At 37.0% G+C, this 21,268-nt stretch overlaps 2 pseudogenes across 2 annotated transcripts; one reads left to right on the forward strand and one right to left on the reverse strand.

The window, feature by feature from the left end:
• Nucleotides 1–288: 288 nt before the first annotated feature.
• On the reverse strand, nt 289–9,078 carry LOC311608870 (large ribosomal subunit protein eL13-like; annotated as a pseudogene). Its single transcript has 3 exons — nt 9,056–9,078; nt 800–972; nt 289–684 (listed from the first exon to the last, which is right to left on the reverse strand). The product of its transcript is annotated as a large ribosomal subunit protein eL13-like (transcript).
• An 8,482-nt stretch (nt 9,079–17,560) lies between these two features.
• Nucleotides 17,561–17,877, forward strand: LOC311608506 (large ribosomal subunit protein eL36-like; annotated as a pseudogene). Its single transcript has one exon. The product of its transcript is annotated as a large ribosomal subunit protein eL36-like (transcript).
• Nucleotides 17,878–21,268: the final 3,391 nt, after the last annotated feature.

A 21,268-nucleotide genomic window follows, 5' to 3' on the forward strand; every position in this document is an offset into this window, starting at 1 on the left:
CCTCCCTCCTCTCCCCTCTCCCCCCTCTCCTCCTCTCCTGTCCTCTCCTCTTCTCTTCTCCTCTCCTCTCCTCTCCTCTCCTCTCTTCTCTCTCTCTCTCTCTCTCTCTCTCTCTCTCTCTCTCTCTCTCTCTCTCTCTCTCTCTGTGCATATATATGTTTGCAAATGCATAAGGAAGCCAAGGCTTGAAGAGAGTGTATCACTCAGTTGCTTTTGCACTTTTTATTTATTTTATTTATTTATTTATTGACTAATCTTAGAGCTCTCTAATGATGAGGTATAATCCCTTTAATTTTTGTCATTTATGGAAAATTTATTGCGACATTCCAACAGCGCATTTTTTCCCTTTTCAACGTCTTGCTTTGCAGCTTCCTTCACCCTTTCTGCTTGAATGCCAAAGAGCCGGGCATTGGCATGAGCCATGCGAAGACTGGCAAAAGCCTTGCAGTTCTTTTCTTCTCTGATGACTCTGGCTTTCTCCTTTTTGTAAACATTCTGGATGGGCACCTCAGATCCTGTTACCTGGGTCGCCAATTTAAGTTCCTCAGCAGTACTGTCTCCCTTCTTCAGAGTAGAAGGCTTCCTGAGGAAAAAGTAGGAGCTTGGAGCGGTACTCCTTCAGGCGTTGCCCATAGGCCTGTAGTGACTCAGTGCATTTGTTCCGCCACCTTGGGTCCACAGATGCTGATGGTTCAAGCCATTTTCTTTCTTTCTTTCTTTCTTTCTTTCTTTCTTTCTTTCTTTCTTTCTTTCTTTCTTTCTCTCTTTCTTTTCTTTTCTTGTAATCAGATCTTTTTATTATTTCGAGCCATTTTCTTATGGATAATAGCCAACTGGAGTTCTTCCAGGCTGAAGCACCTGCCAGCTCGGACCTTGATGTGGTATCTAACTGTGAAGCACCTCACTATGGGTCTGATAGGACCGGATACGGGACAAGGGTCAGTCTTGCAGTAGATCCACACTTCCTTCTGTCTTCACTTCCCAACCTTGGGAATGACAAGCCCATTCTTCTATGCCGTAGGTTTCTCTGTGGGTGATGGAGAAGCTGGCTCAGATACTTATGCCTGCACTGTAAGCACTTTACTTGCATGCCACCTCACCAGTACCTCACTGTTGTGCATTTTAAGGGATAGCTCTCTTGAAAACTTGAATAATTTTAATCTCCAGATGGAACTGCTCTCTTACATTCCAGTTGTAGACGTTAACTTTAAATTGACATAAATATTGTCACTGGCTCTATGGACATACAACATTTATCTTAAATTTAAGGGTATTTTGAAATGACTCTTTAAACACTGACACACTGACCCATAAAATTTCTGCACTGAGAATTTAAGAACTGATACATAATGTGAAACAAAGAGAAAATTATTCATGTGTTATCATACTAATAGCCTCAGTAAATATTCATTGTATAATTGTAACATATTATTGTTGGTGTTAAATGTTGTGTGTGCCACTCAATTTTGCTTACAATATAATGAACAACAAAATGTAGAATGAATACTATCTAATGTCTTCAGGATATATTTGACACTGAAAAGTAAACGTATGATTAAATACATTAACATGTGGGCAAAATCTGCCATTCCTTTTTTGATTTTCATTTTGAAGGTTATTCCTGCAAACATAGTTTATTTCCTCTTAAGTATTTCTCCTTCCAATTTAAGTTATCAGTAAACCTGAGTTTGGAATTCTGAGCTTCACTGAGCATATTACGTATTTTGAGTTGCCCTGGTCATGATATGCATTTTGTCAACTGCAGCAGAGAAGTCAGCACAAATCTCTCCTTAAAGGTAGCTTATTGGTTACTTTCCTAACTTTTTTCTTTCCTTGATGAAATTTGTGTGTGAAATAGATTATAGGCTACCTTTGTATCTTTTGCTTTTTCTGCAAAGTATATATTTTGACATTTACAAAATTTCCTGAGACAAGATCGTACTCTCTAGCCCAGGATGACTTTAAACTTGCTATGTAGCCCATGCTAAACCATAAATGTTTCTGCTTTATGAATTTCATTTTGTATTTCCACTACTACCTTAATTCAAAATAAATATAATAATATTATATAGTATTTTTTCCTAGTGAGAAGCTAGCAACTGGACACTATTTACAGTCATAGACAAAAGAATTCCAATTTGTCACATGCTCATGTTATTCTTATTATATTCTAGTGGAATAATACCCTTGTGTTTTGACTCTTTTACACATGGAGATAGCAATGAATATTGAAAAACAGGGGCACAGCTAGCGTTTTTATGGAGAATACAGTTTATTGATTAGAGGAAACAAAAGGTAGAAATCCCCAGACAATCTTTGTCAGACCTTGTCGCAATTTTATCACCTTTATCTCTCATCTTTATTCTTATTCTTTTTAAATTACTAAATATTTGTTTTTGAAAATTTCAACCTTCAAAACATACTCAGTGTTTTACATTCCATGTATACACATGCATGGATATGAATACAGGCATGAGTATATGTCCATGTGTTTGTGGTTCTGCATGTGGAGACCCATTGCTGACATTAGGGTCTATGTGGACTATCTCTTCACTTTACTTTTGGGGGCAGGGTGATCATTAATCTAGCTGGCCAGCTTATCTGGGAGAAAAAAAAGGGGAAAATCCAATAAAGGTGAAAACAAAAACAATAATCTTGACTTTGACAAAGAGAAGCTACATAGAAAGAGAATTTGTTTCATATGTAAAGTTTTCTGTTCATAGGATAATTAGAGAGATAGATCATTAATACTTGCATATGAGTGCAAAACACTACACCGAATCCCAGGTATGCTGCAGTTTGTTAGGCACAGAAGCATTAAACGGATGAGTCAAAAGTCTTCTGTGCTCCTCAAAGCTTATGCTATTGAGGGATGCTCAAACTTCACTTGCAAGATATTTTTGATTACCTTATTATTAAGTTTCAGTTAAGTCCAATTACAGGCAATATATATATATTGTATATATAAAAATTTTGAAGCTGACTTATTCATTGTAAATGAATTTAGGGTTGTTTAATCTTGATCAGCACAGATTTGACCCTTTCATCTCTCCTTACAGTTTGCAGAGTGAACACCAGCTAACTGAAAATGAGTTTAATCTTCCACTGGGGCTTACAAAACAAATCTGGAGGAAGCACATAAAGTCATTTTAGTATCTTAAAATACCTAGGAACACAAAATGTACTAGGGGTAACTGTGTTCATTAGAAGGAGTACTTAGGGGCTTTTTGACTGAATGCATTCGTAACGAATCGAGTTGTTTTCGTAGTGTCCAACCAAAATCTGCTTCAACCATCATCATGGTAGAGAAGGAAATGGAGATACTGGTCATGACATGAGCTTCTTAGTGACCAGTGACTCATAATGCCACACAGAAAAGTTGAAAGCAGATACCTGGTATCCAGTACAGAGAGTGCGCCATCTTGATTATGCTTTGAAGCAAAAGTTACAAATCAATAGTTGTTCTGTGTAGTGACGAGCTTTATTGACACAAGTAAATTATTTCCACAGATTTGTCTCATTAAACAAAAGGAATGAGGAGGAGGAGGAAGAAAAGGAGAAGAAGGAAAAAAAAAAAGAAAAAATGTATTAACTTCAAAATAGGTAACGATATCCACCTCCTCTTCTTCTGAAGTCCTGTAGGAGGAGTCTGCATGCAGCCTGCCTGTTTACAGAGAGCAGTTATTTATATTATAATTATCTGACAAGTCCGTCTGGAGATAACCAAGCTGAGCTAATTTCGTTCTTTATTAACTTGCTTTTCTCTCTGCCTGTGAAACCTTCCAACAGAATCTTTTAAAGTTGTGCCGCTTAGGCCTTTCAACTTAGGAGAGATATTTTGTGAGCCAGATAAATACAAACAAAAAAGTGAACACACTGCCACTTGGATTGATGCCATCCCTTTTTTTCCAGAATGAAGGAGATAACAAGTAGTGCTGAGTTTTTGAACACACTACAAAGTTACACATATTTTTAGTATTTGGGCATATGTGGTGGAAACAGGAAGAAGAATGTACTTGCTTGGCCATTTATTTGAAATATTTTTATTGTTATAATTAGCTTTATCCACATTCAGACATACACACAAAGGAATTTCAGGGTCACATGTAATTAAAAATGGCCAATTTGCTTCTTGCCACCTACAAAGGAGCTAATCAACTATACTGTGATTATGTCTACAGAGATACAACTCCGTATTTCAGTCATTCTAAAAATTAAAGCCCTTGTTTATATCATATCCTTGTCTGTTTAAAAAGAAAACTAAATCAATAAGATTATTCAAAGCTATTTTATGCAAAACATTATGGGAGGACTGGTTGGATATTCAATGGTCAGCCAATTATTGCTGGAGTAATTCATATGAACTCTAGAGTTTCAAAGGAGTCTACATTAAGAATGCAGCCATGCCCTATTGATATGACATGATGATTTAGTGATTTAAAAAAAATTAAACCTGACTTTTTCCTCCAGAGAACAGCTTTCTCACTCTAGCATTTTAGAAATTGTAAAATATTTCCCAAGACCCATATTACAGAGCCTGAGACAGGAGGCAAGCCAGCTGGGTTGGCAGGATACTACAGCCCTGTCAACCACAAGGCAAAGTGTTATTTAGTTACATTTATATGAATATCCACATAGATGTGTACAATTCTGTCAATAATTATGTTTATTAAGGAATTATTTGCTTTTATTAAAATAGAATAGAAAGGGCTCACCTTTATAAAATAATATAGAAGAAGAATGCTTACAGACTTATATGGTATACTCAGTAGTGAGGGAAAGAGAGCTGCCAGACAGTTGGCTTTGTGGCAGCCCCTAATTTTTACATTACATAATTCAAAGCTACTTGTGGCAGACTATGATACTCAGAGGAGAGACAGTACAGCTTACCCACTGTTTCCTTTCTCTTTACAAATGTTACAGATCCCCCATCTCTTCACTATCACAATTTTGTGTACATTAAGTTATAGTGACAGTTCTAAATAGATTAGCTTTCAAAATAAAACAAAATTTTATGACATTTGAATGGCTCTCCTTGTTGCTAAAGCAATAAGCGTCTCTGACACAAATCTGAGCGTAACATATGGTCTCAGCCTTAGGCCAGGGTGTTCCGACTGAATTATTCCAGGCTTTCCCTCACAGCCCTGTGCTTCAAACATGAATCCAATTACCCACTGCAGCCAGGCAATTGAAAAGCTGTAGGAGAAATACTCTAATAGTTGGGGAGGGGGCAGAGGATTATGATTTGTGTGGTAATCACCAAGAGAAGGTCAATTGTAATAGAATAGACCGGTTTCCAAGACAGAGCTAATGTAGGAGGCCCGCCACTTCATGGAAGGATGCTATCAGTAGATTTGTTGTTTTCATTACTAAGAATGTCACTCACTGACAAGAAGAATAAAAGGAGTGTGAGCAGGCCTGCTGATGGATCAGGTGAATAAAACCAAGGTTGTGGTGAACAATTAGCAAACTGATGGATGAGCTATTGGAGGTTTGTGGATGTGATGGTAAAGTGAAAGATGCTATGCAAATGCTGAGCTGGATAAGATAGGTTCTTCTTCCCCCTTTTTAAAAATTTCTATTAGGGTCACACTCTAGGATTCTGGGAAGACTTAGCAGATATGCAGCTCCCCAATAGACAATGCTCATTTTAATTATTGGCTCTCTTACAGGTAGGAAAGAAGAGGTAGAAAGAATGCCTATCTACCCTCCAAATCATTTCACTAACTGTCCAATCACTGAAACTGCTGTCAAGACACAACTTGTAAACCCCAGTGCAAAGCATGGTATCTCATTCCCAAGGTCTCTATTGTTTCCTATAAGTCCCACAAGTCAACTACATAGCCAGGCAAATCTTATGAATTATAATAAAAGCAAAAACAAATGGTCCTATGAATCTAATAAGCCAAATGCTTTTTACCAGAAATATCAAATCTCTTCTTTTTAATAAAGATAAATCCTGGACTTTCAGAATCCATTATTCAACCTAATCTTATCCAAGCTCCTGTTTCATGCATTAGGTGTTAATCTATTAGCCTACAACAAGTATAGTTCTTTTAAGCTCGCTCAAGGGCTTTATTCCTTCTACACCTTAATCAATAAAAATACAAAGATATATTTGCTTCAGGTTGGCAGGATACCAATACATCACACTGTCAACTCCTGTGTATAAATTGCCTTACATTTTAACTCCATAGTTCTGCAACTGATAAAGCTTACTTTATAAAATATTTTTCAGAAAGACACATTCCCTTGCCAAAAATACAATTATACCTTGTTGCTTTTAGACTTTCAAATTCTAAAGGTCTAAAAATATTCTCAAAGTAGCAGCACCCTCACGGAGTGGAAGTGTCCCCAATACTTACTTATTCTTATGAGGCTCTCTAAAATTGAAATTTAAAGAATTACTGAGGATGCCACAGAAGGTCAGGCCATTAAAGACTTTTTTTTTAGTGAGACATATTTTGCACTACTGCACAAAATATCATCTTGTAGGCTTTCTACAGTTTAGTTCAATGCCAAAAACGATTTAGCTAACAGAAGTAATGTGGTAATGGAGCCATCGGTGCCTATCTGGCAGTCCTCAGTGAAGGGTGTCCTTAGTAGGAGCCACAACATGGAGCAGCCATCTGTTTCCCATACTGGATGGCTGTTCATTCTGTAAACCCTCTCCTCCCCCAGCACTTAGGAGAGATTAGCTTTTCTGGGATCTTGATGCTGCTCTTTCATGGGGCAATTAGAAGAGCAAGGCACAGTGAGAACCCCCAGAGAGGGAGACAGGCTTTGTTGGCAGCAACATTGGTGTCAAGTTTTACAGCACAACAAACCATGTAAATAAGCCTCAAGGAACAAGAGGAACGTTCTCCTGGCTTGGTGTCAGATGGAGAAGAACAAATAGTGTGCGAGCACATTCCTTTCTACTGTAATCTCCATCAGCGAAAGAAAGCATGCTTCATGTCAATTTCTGAGTAGGATATTTCGCGGTTAGAGAAAGAGAAGTTTTAAATTGTCTTTGTCGAGTGTGGCTTTCAACCATTGATATCTCCTTTTATTGAATACTGGGTGGCACAATGTCTCGCTCCAGTGAAGATGTTGGCACTTAAATATTGGGCTAATGACATGGGTCTTCTCGTCAACAGAAGGGACATGCCAGAAAGCTTGATATTTTGAAATAATTTTATTTCCTGTTACACTTTTAAGTATCTGTATAGTCTCATGGCACAGTTTGAAGAGATTGTCATCTGATTTTAGTGTTAATTTTATTTTAACATATGAGTTTAAAAAAAAAACACAAGTTTATGTGTAGCATCATTTTCTTCCTCTTCCAACACATTTTAAAAATTGTACACCCAAGTTTTGTAAACCATGATAAATTAATGTTAACAAAACATATTTCTTGTACAAAAAAGGCTCATGCATTTTTAATGAAATCCTGTTCCATTTTTAACATTAAACTTCTTCCATAGGTGTGCTCGACCTGAATAAAGTGTTTTATATATCAGTCTTAAGTTAGGTAAATAATGATTTGAACTACCTATGAACTGAACTTTTCCATAATATGTTACTGTTGCCGTATGCCAAGAATAAACTTAAGATATTAAACAAAAGAATCAAATGCTACATAAATAATAAAAGGTTTAATAAATAAAATATATTTTCTTGTATGAGACATGTAAGTCTCTGGTTTCTATAGGCCTTTAGAATACAGTCAATGCTTTTGATTCATTTTCTTTCATTACATTATCAAGCTGAAGAAAGTGTGTGACATTTAATGGGCATTTAAGCTGAATTGCAGATGTGACCAAGAAGAGCTCATCATTCAGAAACTGGGATTCTTCAAAGTACAGTTTGTACCCTCTGGCATCAATAATTGCTACATCTATTTATGACAGCAAAGGAAGCCAGGATGTAGGTGGAATTCTTAGATGAGTCACCGATCAATGGCTTGCATTTGAAGTCAACTGAAGCGACCTTAGACAAGAGTCTACAAATATTTTCCATTTGGAAATGGCTTATGCTGCTAAAACGAGAAAGAAAATAATGTTGAGAGGTCTGAAAAAGGAAGACATTAGTTTGGAAGAAAATGCTTTACATATGGGAATCAAACAAGTACAAAACTATCTTGCTATAAGTTTTATTTTCAGAACTTCCCCACCCCCTTAATTTTATTTATTCACAATTCCTTTTTTCAAAATTAAATTTAGACTCTTTTACTTAATTCTAGTTTGGGCCAACTCTTGTATTACTTAAGCTAAGCAATTTTATTACTAGTCATTGACTGAAAACAACCAAATCAAAGGAGAAATCCCCTATTCATAGGATGATAACCAAGGAACTTTTCTCATCCATCTATTGTTATAGAAGTTGAGCTTCGTGGCAGACATCAGAAGGCTCCCAAGTGTTATAATGAATTCTTCCAGGAAGAATGAAGAAAAAAATACGCCCTTTATATTGACTACACTGTGGGAGAAGGGCATCCTGGATTAACGTTCTGAAAGCAAAGGCTTATATTTAAAGAAAGAACTTGCCACCACACTGTAATTTTTGTTGTTGTTTTGTTTTGTTTCAGGAAAAATAAGTCAGAGATCAATCTTCCCAGGATAAGTGCTCAGGACCCCCAATAGAAGCAGCATTTGAGAAATGAGGTGAGGACAGCGTTAATGTCTAACACAGAACGGTAGGTATATCAATAGTATCTCAGAAAGTTCCAGAATTTGGGGGCTGAGTTGGGGTAGAGATGGGTGGACAGAATGCTTCCATGTGAGGAGTGAGCTTGCCAAGTGACAGAGAGTTATACAGATGCTGAGGCAGCCTGTGTGGGTTTTAGCCGTGCCATTTTTGATGTCCTAAACACAAGTTCACCTAACAGCCTGCATTACTGAACGTCCGGTTCCAACTGCCAGGATTTTCATTCTAGTTGCATAGTAGGGCTAAAACTAAAAATTGGTGTGTGATAACTTCAAAAGCAAATTCTAAAATGTAGCATAAAGTCAAGATAGCAATCACCTCAGAAAATTAAGCTATATTTTTAAGGGCAAATCTTCCCCAAACTCACCTTCCTTTCTCACGCTTATTCATTATGACTTTTTCTTTCCCCTTTTCAATATATGTCTTTTTCCAAGATTAAAAGGCATTCATTCATGATATCCACATATCCTGTCGAGAAATGTATATTAACAAATAAAAATAGTGACTTAGTTAGGATTTATATTACTGTGAATAGATACTATGACCTTGGCAACTCTTATAAAGGAAAACACTTAATTGGAGCTGCCCTAGAGTTCAGAGGTTTAGTCTATTATTATCCTGGTGGAAACTTGGCGGCATACAAGCAGGCATGGTGCTGTCGAAGAAGCTGAGAATTCTAATCTTCATCTGCCAGCAGTGGGAAGTGAATTGACTGAGACCTCAAAGCCCACCCCGACGACAATAACACACTTCCTCTGGCAAGGCCACACCTATTCCAACAAGGCCACACTCCCTAATGGTGTCACTGCTTATAGGCCAAGCATTCAAACAATGATTCTACGAGGGCTATACATATGGAAACCACCAAAAGTAGGAAACAACTTTCCTTTTTTGGTTCTGTGAGCAGCAATGGCTCATTTCTACCCGAATGTCCATGACACACGCATTTCTCCATCAGAGGTCATCTGTACTATGATAACATAGAGCTGAGATATTTGTTCAGTTGTGGCATATTAAGTCATTGGCAGTTAGAAGATCTAAATTAACACAGAGTCTCAAATTACATTCTATTAATCTTTATCAGTGGGAAATTGAAGTCTGGAGATCAATATTAAACCAGTCCCTAAAATCTAAAGGCTTTATGGTAAGTACCCGATCTGCCCAGTAATTAAGTTGCATTAGAAAGATTTTTGTTCTTGTTTCTAATTAAATAAAATCATTCATTTGCATTATTTTTGCTTTAGAGTCAAGTTATGACATCAGTCTTTCTAAGGAGTGAAACATAAAAGAGCCGAGTTTCTATTTAAGCAGAAAAAATATATATATATTTGGCATGTGAAATAGCTGATAGTTTACCTCTAGTGTACTGCAGCTTATAATAATTGATATTCCAGCAGGCAACAGGTCAAAAGATTCCAAAGACCACTGAGGAGGGAAATGAATCCTGCGTTAAAAATTTAGATTCTTTTTTTTCAGGTTGAAGGGTAGCTTCATGGGTATAGTGCTTGCTAGGCAAATCCATGAGGACCTGAGCTCAGATTCCCAGCACATAAACAAAAACTGAGTTTGATGCCATGTTGTAGCACCACAATCTTCTGGGTCCGAGACAGGCAGAACCCCAGGGTTTGCTGTCCAGAGGTCTAGTTGAGTAAATGAGCTCCAAGTTTGGTGAGAGACCACGTCTCAAAAAAAAATATGAGAGAAAGAGTGATAGAAGATATTAATATTAATCTGTGACCTCTATGGACACTGATAAGTGAGCACGTACCTGCACAGACATAAATATCCCACACACTCACAAAACCTACCTGGAACTAATTTTGTTTTCTATCTGTTCTTCTTAAGACAATTTACCTATAATGACCGAAGAAGAAAAAAAACATTTGCACAAAATAGTCTTTCTTTTTATTATTGTTTGTTTTTGTTTGTTTGTTTGAGACAGGGTTTCCCTGTGTAGCCTTGGCTGTCCTGAACTCACTTTGTAGACCAGGCTGGCCTCTGCCTCCTGAGTGCTGGGATTACAGTAGTGGGCCACTGCACCCGGCCAAAATACTTTTTCAATTCCAGGATGAAGTGTGCAAACACAAGGTGACAAACAGATTAGAGAATTTTATATCTTCAAGAACCCTGGCGCCAATATTAGGTACACTTTTTGTTCATCACACAAGCTACATCTACTTCTTCTGCCCCACATTTTCGTATATACAATAGTAAGTGCTATCCTATGCAAATATATTCATCCATTGACTGCAAAGGGGTGATTACCATAATGATTCTGAAACTGTTCTCATTTTAGAAGAAAAATTCTATTTCTCAAGGGCACATAGTTTTTCCCCTTAATATATGTTTTTTGAATTTCCAATATAAATACATTCATCTTTTTGCTCTGAAATTATTAATGACATTTTTGCAAAGCTAAGCTATATTTGCCTCTTTATAAAAAGTTTTAATACTTTTCTTTGTTACATCACAGTTGCAGAGTAACCATAGCAACCAAGTTGAGTAACAGAAATAGTTATTACTCTGTGCCTTCTGTACCTAGAATGTGTAAGAGATAGAGATATAATTAAAACACATTAAAATATTCTCTCAGCTTTACGAATACATTTTTTACAATGTCCTGAAATCATCTTGCTGGAGTAAATCATTATTAAAATTAAAGTTAAAATGAAACTTGTCTAACATATCTCTCTACATAATTATTCTACAGTAATAAAGATAACACTGGTTCAACTCTCAGATAATGTCAAAGATAGTCCAGTTTTGTTCGCATAGTCATTGTTTATGAAATCTGGGTGTTCAGGGTCACATTTTAAAACAGAAAATCTGATATTTTGGGTCTTTTGGGGCCCATGGAAATTATAGTCCTATATCATCTTAGTCTGACATTTGCCAGATCCCTTTAGTTCGCCCCTTTAGATTCAGGCGCTGGTCTGTATTTTTTTTTATTACAAACAAACAACTCACAAAATTTTAACTTTGAAATGGAAGAAAAGTTACAAATATAGGTTTTCCCAAAACCTTATGTAATTTCAGTAGCCTGTAAAGTTTTGGCCTTATGGTGTGTTTGTTAAAGAGAGAAAGAAAGAAAGAAAGAAAGAAAGAAAGAAAGTAAATCACTTAGCTGACTACTATATAGAAATGTTAATCCAGTAACATGGCTGCTCAGGCAAGAGATCACATCATATGGTCTTCTGGGTCTGTATGATCTAGTTGGAATGCAGACATGCTACACATCTTTAATCCCTCTGCCTGGAATACAGACACACACTTTCAATCCCTTTGGCTGGATACAGACAGACCCTTAGTACATGCTTTTAATTCCTTTGGCTAGGATACATATACACCCTTAGCACACACCTTTAACCCCAAACCATGGCATCTAATTAAGACGCAGACAAAGTGATGAGTCAGAGAAAGATGTGACAGAATAAATCAGAGATAGGATATACCCAATTTTCTCTAGAACAGACAGAAAAGAGAGGCTCTTTAAGAGCAGTACAGGGAGAAAGAAAAGAGTTGAGATCAGTTCAGGTCAGTTGAGTTCAGCTGAGTTCAAACCGTTCTATTTAGTTCATGTAGTCACTCAGAAGGTGAGTGAAGCCAGATTGAATCAGTCATTTTGGAGATGAGTTTAAGTGAGAACCACTGAGTTGAACCAGACAGCCCAAAACCAGAAAAAGCAAGGTTATTAAACAGTAGGTTTTGGAGGCTAAAAACATTCTCAGCCTAGGTTAGCAGACAGAAGGTGGAAGCTGAAGCCTTAAAGGTTCTGCCTTACAGAAGATTAGATTGTGCAGAGGCTAGAAGCTTACAAGCCTAGGGATAGATGGAACAGAGATAGAAATGCTCTGAGCTCCTCCAAAGTCATGTATTCTTAAATTGTAGGTACTGATATCATCTTATCTCCACATCCGAGGACATAAAAACATTTACAGAAGCATTTTTTATCATTGGAAACTTACTAATGAGAGTAGACATCAAAGCAGAAGCAACAAAGAAATTGAGGAAGTCTATCACCAAAATCTAATAATACCAGCGTCCATGGATCTTGTCCTTTGATTCTTAGCAATTGGAGGAAGAAAAAAAACTCTAGTCCCTGTAGAACTGTCTAGAATTCAAGTCTGAGTACTGTAGTTTGGAGGCTAAATATCCCCCATATGCTCATATGTTTCATAAATTGATTCCTAGCTGAGGGTAAGACTTAATCTGGCATCTAAACATACAAATTAGACTGTGGACAGGACTGCATGTCAGATATTTGATCAGAGAAACTAGATAAATAACCAGTATATGGAAGTTTGTAGTTACATATAGTTCTTTGTCTAGTGGGGGTGTGTCACAAAATTTCCACCTTTCATGTTACAATGTTCATTGTTAATGCTGTGTTCTGGTCTTTTTTATCCAGTCATTTTAGAAAAAAGATTGTTTTACAGCCAACTTTCTGGTATTCCGGCTGTTGCAACACTCCACGTTCCTTTCAGCAATGTTCCCAGAGCCATAGATGCAGAAGTTGAGATGTTGATGTAGCCATTAGGGTTGGGCTCCCCATGAATGATCAGTTGATCTCTGCATTAAGTCCAGTTATAGTTTTCTGTGATAGTATTTTTCCTAGTTTTGTGTCAATTTGACACAAGCTAGAGCCATTTGAAAGGAGAGAATTTCAATTGGAAAATTGCCTCCATAAGATCCAGCTGTAGGCACTTTCTTAAGTAGTTGTTGGTTTTGAGGGGCAGCTCGTCATGGTTGGTGTTATTCCTGAGCTGATGGTCCTCGGTTCTGTAAGAAGACAGGCTGAACAAGCCATATTCAGCAAGCTGGTAAGCAACAGAAGGCGACCGAGTGGCATACTGGGTGTGTTAGGAACATAGGAGACCTCTAAAACCACCCCTTTAGGAACGCACTTCCTTCAACAAAGCCACACCTACTCAAAGTCAATTCCTAGGGGACAAACATTCAAACACACGAGTCTATGGCAGCCATACTTATTCGAACCACCTTTTCTCTAGAAATTGTTTTTTGACTTGGTATTTTGTCACAGCAATAGTAACCCTAACTTGTACAGTATTAACCTGCTATACAGAGAAGCTTCCAGGATGATGAGTAATAGCTACACTTAAGCTTAAGATTTGGAACTAGACATCACAGATGAGAGAGAACATTTGATATTTACGTTTCTGAGTCTAAATTACCCCATTCAGTTGATTATTTTCACTATCCATCTATTTATCTGCAGTTGTCACAATTTCATTGGTCTGTACAGCTGAATAATATTTAATTGTGTCTATATACCATATGATTATTATCCATGTATATATTGAAGGATATATGCTTTGTTCTCATTTTCTAGGTATCTGGTTATGACCATACAGAACAATTAAGAGAGGGAGACAAATATGGGTCACGGAAGTAACCAGAATGCATCTTATACATGTAAAAAATGTTAAATAACTACACATTCAGAAAAATTGATCATGCTGAAAAGTAGTATAGTAATTAATGTCACTTAAACACTTTACTAATATAGTGATCAAATGCTTATGTCTATTATCTATCTATCTATATTTTAGTATAGAACTCCTCCAATATTTCTTAATTATTATGTATTCAAATTTTACTTGACTCTGTGTATTTTTATTTTCTAAATGTAAGATTTTGGGCCAGAGTTGATGTCAGGGGTCAATTAATATTGTATTGACTTCATACTCATTGGTGGACATGACTTCTTATGACTATGTAAAATTTTTATGGCTAATATTAGAAATATTAATATTTTGTGGTGTTTAATAATTAAATCTAGAGCTTTTAGTCCTAGAGTAATGGGTAGTGATAAAATCTCAGACTAGTAAGCACTATTAACAGTTAAAAACTGAAACACAGGGTTGCCCATGGTAGTGGGCTACACAGGTGTTTGTGCCATCTCTAAGCCCTGCAGGAAGAACAAACAGTGCCAACAGATGGATACCCTCTTTGCAAGATTGGTCTTGCCTTTCTGGCACCAGAGTTTGACTTCAGTTTTGTCAGAATGGTCAGTGTGTAGTGTGTTAATTGCTGGCAGGGGCCACACAATGACGTTAAAGCCCAGCTCACAGTGGGCTCCTGATTAAGGAAACCAAGTAGCTCCCAGCTATAGCCTGACTGCCTTCAGCAAAGCCACAAGACAGCACACCTTTAATATTGCATGCATAGTAGGTGGCAAAGAAGAGTTATTTTTTGGCTTTGTGCCTGTAACTGTAAAGCCTGCAGTGAGTAGCTTTTAAACAGCCACTTTTCCATTAAACAGAAATGAATGCAGGTAGCAGACAGCTAACGGTGTGGTCCCATACACAAAGTCTTGTCAGTTAGAAAGAAGGAGAAGGAATGTGAATTACAGGACAGCAATGAGATATCATCCTTTTCTCAGTGGGAACACTTGAGACAAGATGCTGGCAGATGGCATCCCCCAGGATAGCATTAGCTACTTTTCATAACTGGGGATTAACAGATTGTTAAATATATTAAAGATTCTAGCATTTTGTATGAGAATTTGTGGAGAAAATAGGATAATAAGATGGGGACCATATCTTCATAAACAGCCACTGAAGAACACCCTAATGGTTATCCAAATTGTCTACTCTGTAGTAGCTCCTAACAGCTGAAAGGCATTATCAAACGTATGGGCTGTCAAAGTGTGCAGAGACAAACTGATTAGAAGAAACATGATGTCTTGGTTAAACTTAAAGAACAGCCAGTGCATACCACACCAACAGCTCGGGCAATCAGCACAGAGCTAGGTATCTTTAACTCCCAAAAGCAAAAGTCCGGAATAAATATTTAGAGAGGACCACATTTAAAGAAATTCAGAATCTTAAAACTAATCACATTGGCTTCTCCAACGTAAAGTTTATAAATTTATAATAAGATATTTGGAAAAGATAGAACAAATGCAGGGGAGAATTACATTTCACCTATATAAAAGACAATGAATGGTGAAGTTTCTTTCCATTAAATGTTCATGTTGAAGGATTTATATATTTCCATTATTCTGCCATCAAAGTAATTCAAAATAGTCAAAGTCCTTGATAGGATGAAGTATTATATTTAGACATTGGTATTATAGCAGAAATTAAAGTCTTTTTTCTTTTTTTTTTTATGTGTGTGTGTTTTGCAGCAGTGAAGAGAAATATACTAGTTTCATGGAAATATTATCTCGTATGTATAAGCAGGACTTTATTTCTTTTTAGATTTTATCTTTGCATTTTTCTGAGGTAAACTTCAGTTCAAAGAGAGTAACATTCCTTGGCTATCAGGAGTTTGTTACTGAATAGATCATGACTCAGAATTCCTTACTCTACAAGCCCTGGTATTTAGGACTTTTTCAATACCTGACAACCATCTACTCCACCATGCACCTGCCAAAAGTCAGGTCGACTTGTTTAAATATTACTGTTTCTCATTTCTCATATGCAGTTTCTCCTCAAATAGATGGTTCTACTCTCTCAGTGAATACCATCCTATATTTTGGCACAAATATTAATATGGGCTTTGAAAACATTGACCTGTAATTACTACATCATTAGAACTGCTGTATTTGAGCTGGTGGCTCATACCTGTAATTCCAGCATTCTGGAGGCCGGATGCTAAAACTATGTGGTGAGTTCTAGGTCTACCTGATTTATGGTGTGAGAAATTGTCATAAACACACACACACACACACACACACACACACACACACACACACGTTTTATGTAACTCCAGGTCTTTTTTTTTTTTTTATTAATTTATTCTTGTTACATCTCAATGGTTATCCCCTCCTTTGTATCCTCCCGTTCTTCCCTCCCTCCCATTTTCCCCTTACTCCCCTCCCCTATGACTGTTCCTGAGGGGGATTACCTCCCCCTCTATATGTTCATAGGGTATCAAGTCTCCTCTTATCCAACAATACCATGCACTCATGAGCACAAATACAAACAGCACATGCATATATAGGAAGACACAATGTTATCTTCTTAGGATACCCCACTCAATTTGGAAGTTCCCTCCTAAAATAGTCACTGGTTCTCAGTATTGCTGACAATGTTCTATATACTCAGACTTCTCAGGAGACAGGCAAAATACTTGCACATTTAGTGAAAAATTATCTGGTCCTTTTTCCTCCTTTGCTTTAGCTCCTATAGCCTATGTTAAGTTTATCCTGCTTTGCTCCTGACTGGGCTGGTTCATCACAGTTCATTCATTTCCATGTATGTTTCAGAGGTCAACTTAGATGTTTCCTTGGTTCAGAGCTCTCTGGGTTTTATTAATTAACCAAGCTTATCTTGATCCTCATAGAGGTATTGATTTTCTGAGATGTTGATATTCAGTAGTGAAAATTATAGACAGCCATGGTCGTTCACGCCTTTAACCCCAGCACTCAGGAGGCAGAGGTGGGTGGATGTCTGAATTTGATGCCAGCCTGGTCTTCAGAGCAAATTCCAGGAGAGCTAGGGCCACACAGAAAGCACATATACACATATCTATATATACATATATAATTATATATTATACACAATAATAATATGATATATAATTACTATAACTATATAATACGTGTATTATAGACAATATATAAACATTCATATAGATATATAGTTATGATTATAATTTATAATTATATTAAATATATAATATGAATTACAATATATTATAAAATAGGAAATATATACTATATTGTATAATGTATACAAAGATATCTATATATCTATATCTATATATATATATATATAATTTTTAAAGCATGAATCCAAGACAAAAAATAAAGGTTAGGCATAGCAGAGAGTTGAAAGTATAATAGACTATTACAAATAAATAATTTATTCAGTCCTGTCACGGCTGCCATCAGAGAGTAGCAGCCATGGCTCCGCGCTACCCCATGGCCGTGGGCCTCAACAAGAGCCACAAGGTGATGAAGAACGTCAGCTAGCTGAGGCACAGCCGGAGCCGCGGACGCCTCACCAAGCACACCAAGTTCGTGCAGGACATGATCAAGGAGGTGTGCAGCTTCGCGCCCTATGAGCAGCGCGCCATGGAGCTGCTCAAGGTGTCCAAGGACAGCGCGCGCTCAAGTTGATCAAGAAGAGGGTGGGCACGCACATCCGGGTCAAGGGGAAGCGGGAGGAGCATAGGAACGTGCTGGCAGCATTGAGGAAGGCAGCGGCCAAGAAGGACTGACGCCCCCTCCCTCAATAAACGTTTGTGCACAGTTAAAAAAATAATTTATTCAATATTTTTTAGTAAGCATTCATATCTGGTAGTAAATTGCACAGGCACCTGGATTAATATCATCACTAAAAGCAACTAAATGTGCTAGATTAAAAATTGTAAGAAAATACTCTTAATGTATGTGTGAGCAATATTGATATTTAAATACCAAAGATGAAATTAAGCTTCTGCCTCAGACCATACAAAAACAAATTTAAGCAGAACATAGACACAAATGTGAACAGCACATTTAAAATTTTCACAAGCCATGTTGAAAGATATTTTTGTACTCAGAGTGGGAAAATATTTCTTAAGCAAGCCCAGAATTCAGCACAGAAGAACGAATTATGGTAAACTTGAGTGCATTAAAATGATAACATTCTCTCTCTGAAGCGATAACTTCAAGTAAGAAAATGACAAGCAAAGCCCAGGAGAATACTTTGGGCAATTCTACCACTCAAAATTTAGTGTCTATAACAGAGAGAACAAACTGTAGGAATAAGAAAAATTCTAATGCATCTCAAACCAAATTTGACAAAAATATGTATTACATTAATTGGAAATTTAAAAAAGAGGAAACATAGGTCAGTGGCTTATGAACAGCACACACAACACAACACACACACACACACACACACACACACACACACACACACACACGACTAATTAGAAAACGCAATCCAGACTGCCAAGTCTTCAAATGTATATGTGTTAGCTATGATAAAAAAGAGTAAATGATGATGAAGATAAAGATAACCAAAACAGTCATCTTAGATTCATGAGCATTGATTTAGAAGTTGAAGGCTCTGTAGAAATGGTTCTCAACCTGTGGGTCAACATCCATTTGGGGTGTTATGTATATTATGATTTGGGACAGCAGAGATATTACAATTATAACACAGCAACAAAATAATTCTGTGGTTGGAGGTCACCACAATGTGAGGAGCTGTATTAAAGGGTTACAGCATTAGGAAGGTAGAGAAACTGCTCTATGATATATAACAAATAACTTTTGTACATTTAAGATGTGTACTAACATGGTCACAGGAACCATTTGTATGTATGCCACTGAATTATTCTACACAGCACTAAAAAATAATGAGTTCATGCTATTTGTATTATTTCTAAATATAATGTTAAATTAAAAATATGTCAGGGTGATATGATAGAATTTACAATGAATTTAAAGTAAGCAAAAATTTCATATTATGTTATAATGTTTAGGACAATATAAAGTGAAGAGACACTTGAAAGTTGATCAAAAATACATTTAGGTGAGGAATAGAGGGCTATCTCCAATCTCTGAAATGCTTTCTGTTGAGGTTACCATTGAAGAACCTGCTAATTCACTAAATACTCACATAACGCACAGTTTAGAAGAAAATTCCCTCTATGTTTGCTGATTTTTCTAATGGGGATCCTAGTTTATGAATTAATACGAATATATACATATATTTTCCTTTTTTATTTGCATCTTAAAGGACATTTTGTTAGTGTGCTCTGTGCGGAGCAATTTGCTGAAAGAACCAATTTAACTCATTTCCATTCATGATTCTTCAGTGATGAGCATCTCCTATGAAGGACTTGTGGTGATCCAAGGAGAATGTCAGTCATCAGTTGAACAGCAGGAACATCATTGAGTGGCACATAATCTCTGACAACCATGATGGGAACATATTCTTCCCGGAGTATACGGAGGACAGACACCTACATCTGTCATCTGCCAGCTCTAATTTATTAGCCGGCCTACAACCTGCCTCGCTAGGCATCCATTACTTTCCTTACCCTTGACCCTCCCCCCAGCTTGAGACTGCTATTTTAGTAAAATGTCCTTCACACCCTCACTCCAAGTAAAGAGATCAATAAAAAATAATCTTAATGTCAAACAAACAAACAAAAAGTGCTGAGAGCATGGAAACATCAGAGAACACAGACCACGAGGGACCATTTGCGTAAGTAGTTTCAACACCTGTGATAGTGTTACGCCAGTTACCTCATGGTAGTTGAAAACTCACAGAGTATTTTAGCAAAGCAAATGTCAGTGTTCAGTTCTCAGGTCTTCCTGGACAGTCTTGAAAAGCTCAGTGCAGTACAAGAGCATCGACTAGCCGTGCTCGGCCTTTCTCAACAGAACATTTTCACGTGTCTGGCTTCATTGAGTGCTTGGCAATCTTTCATAAATGTCCAGAAAGCAACCAGTCCTCTGGGCAAAAGTATAAAACAGATGGCATAGCATGAAACCCTGTACGAGTTTTGTAATTCATTTATTTGCAAGTGCAAATGCCATGTTTGTGAACTGTTCTAAAATAAGGTAAAGGCTACATTGGGTCTATCCATAAGGTACATGGTACCTTCAGGTGTCAGGAGCCCGTACTGCACAGCGGCCTAAAGTGCAGATGTGTTTCTTGCTTTATCTGTGGGCCCTCTCCGTGTTCTCAGTAAACCCCAATGTGCTCAATGCTTGTACCTATCCACAAAGGTTCAATCTCAGTCTTTTTTTTTTCTTAGCTGTATCAAAAAAAAAGTTATGACAATATTGTGGAAAAATGAATTGTACTTTGGAAAAACTGCAATGATAACATCTGACTGAAGCTAACAGAAAAAGTTAAAGCCGTGAAATGCTGAAATAAAATGCCAATTAGTGATTATCTGAGAAAGACAGGCTGATCTTGGAACAAGCACACCTGAACTATACTCCTACCCCAGCTAGGAGTGATATGTTTAGTCTGGTTGTTTTTTTTTTTTTTAACCTAAAAATTATTACTGTGTTTATTAGGTTACTCAAAAAAAGACTTTATATGAGACTATGTTTCCATATATCTATATCTATCTATACAAATATATCACAAGCATATCTATCTATCTAATCATTTAGCCAAGTATATTGCTGTTTTATTCCAACCAAATATGTCTGTTGATCATTTTCAAATCCCGTATCTGTTTGAAAAGCCTCTGGGAGTGGTTCACTGTGAAAGAAAATGTGTAACCATACTGCATAGTTCTATTATTATTGTCTTAGGAATTCCTGAGATGTCATGCAAAAATATTCCAAAGGACAGGAAGGCGGGGCAGTGAGGGAAGGGTAAGAGTGGTGCACAGGCAGCAGAGGACATGTGTGTGAGGGTGAGCCTGAGGAAACGTCCTTTACCGGTGTAAGAACTGGCTTGCTTTACAGAGTGAATTACATGCAGATCTCATACCATAACTGTGACTCTTGAAGGAGAGTAAAACAAAGCACTCGCCATCAGTCATGGGATTCTAATGGTCATTATATAAGAAAACAATCTTTAATTTCATCAGAATGAAAGGAAATTTAAATTAAATCACCAAGTCTTTTTTCTGACCAGCATACTAACAAACA

The sequence above is a fragment of the Acomys minous genome, assembly GCF_964271855.1.
Source record: "Acomys minous genome assembly, chromosome: 11".
NCBI lineage: Eukaryota > Metazoa > Chordata > Mammalia > Rodentia > Muridae > Acomys > Acomys minous.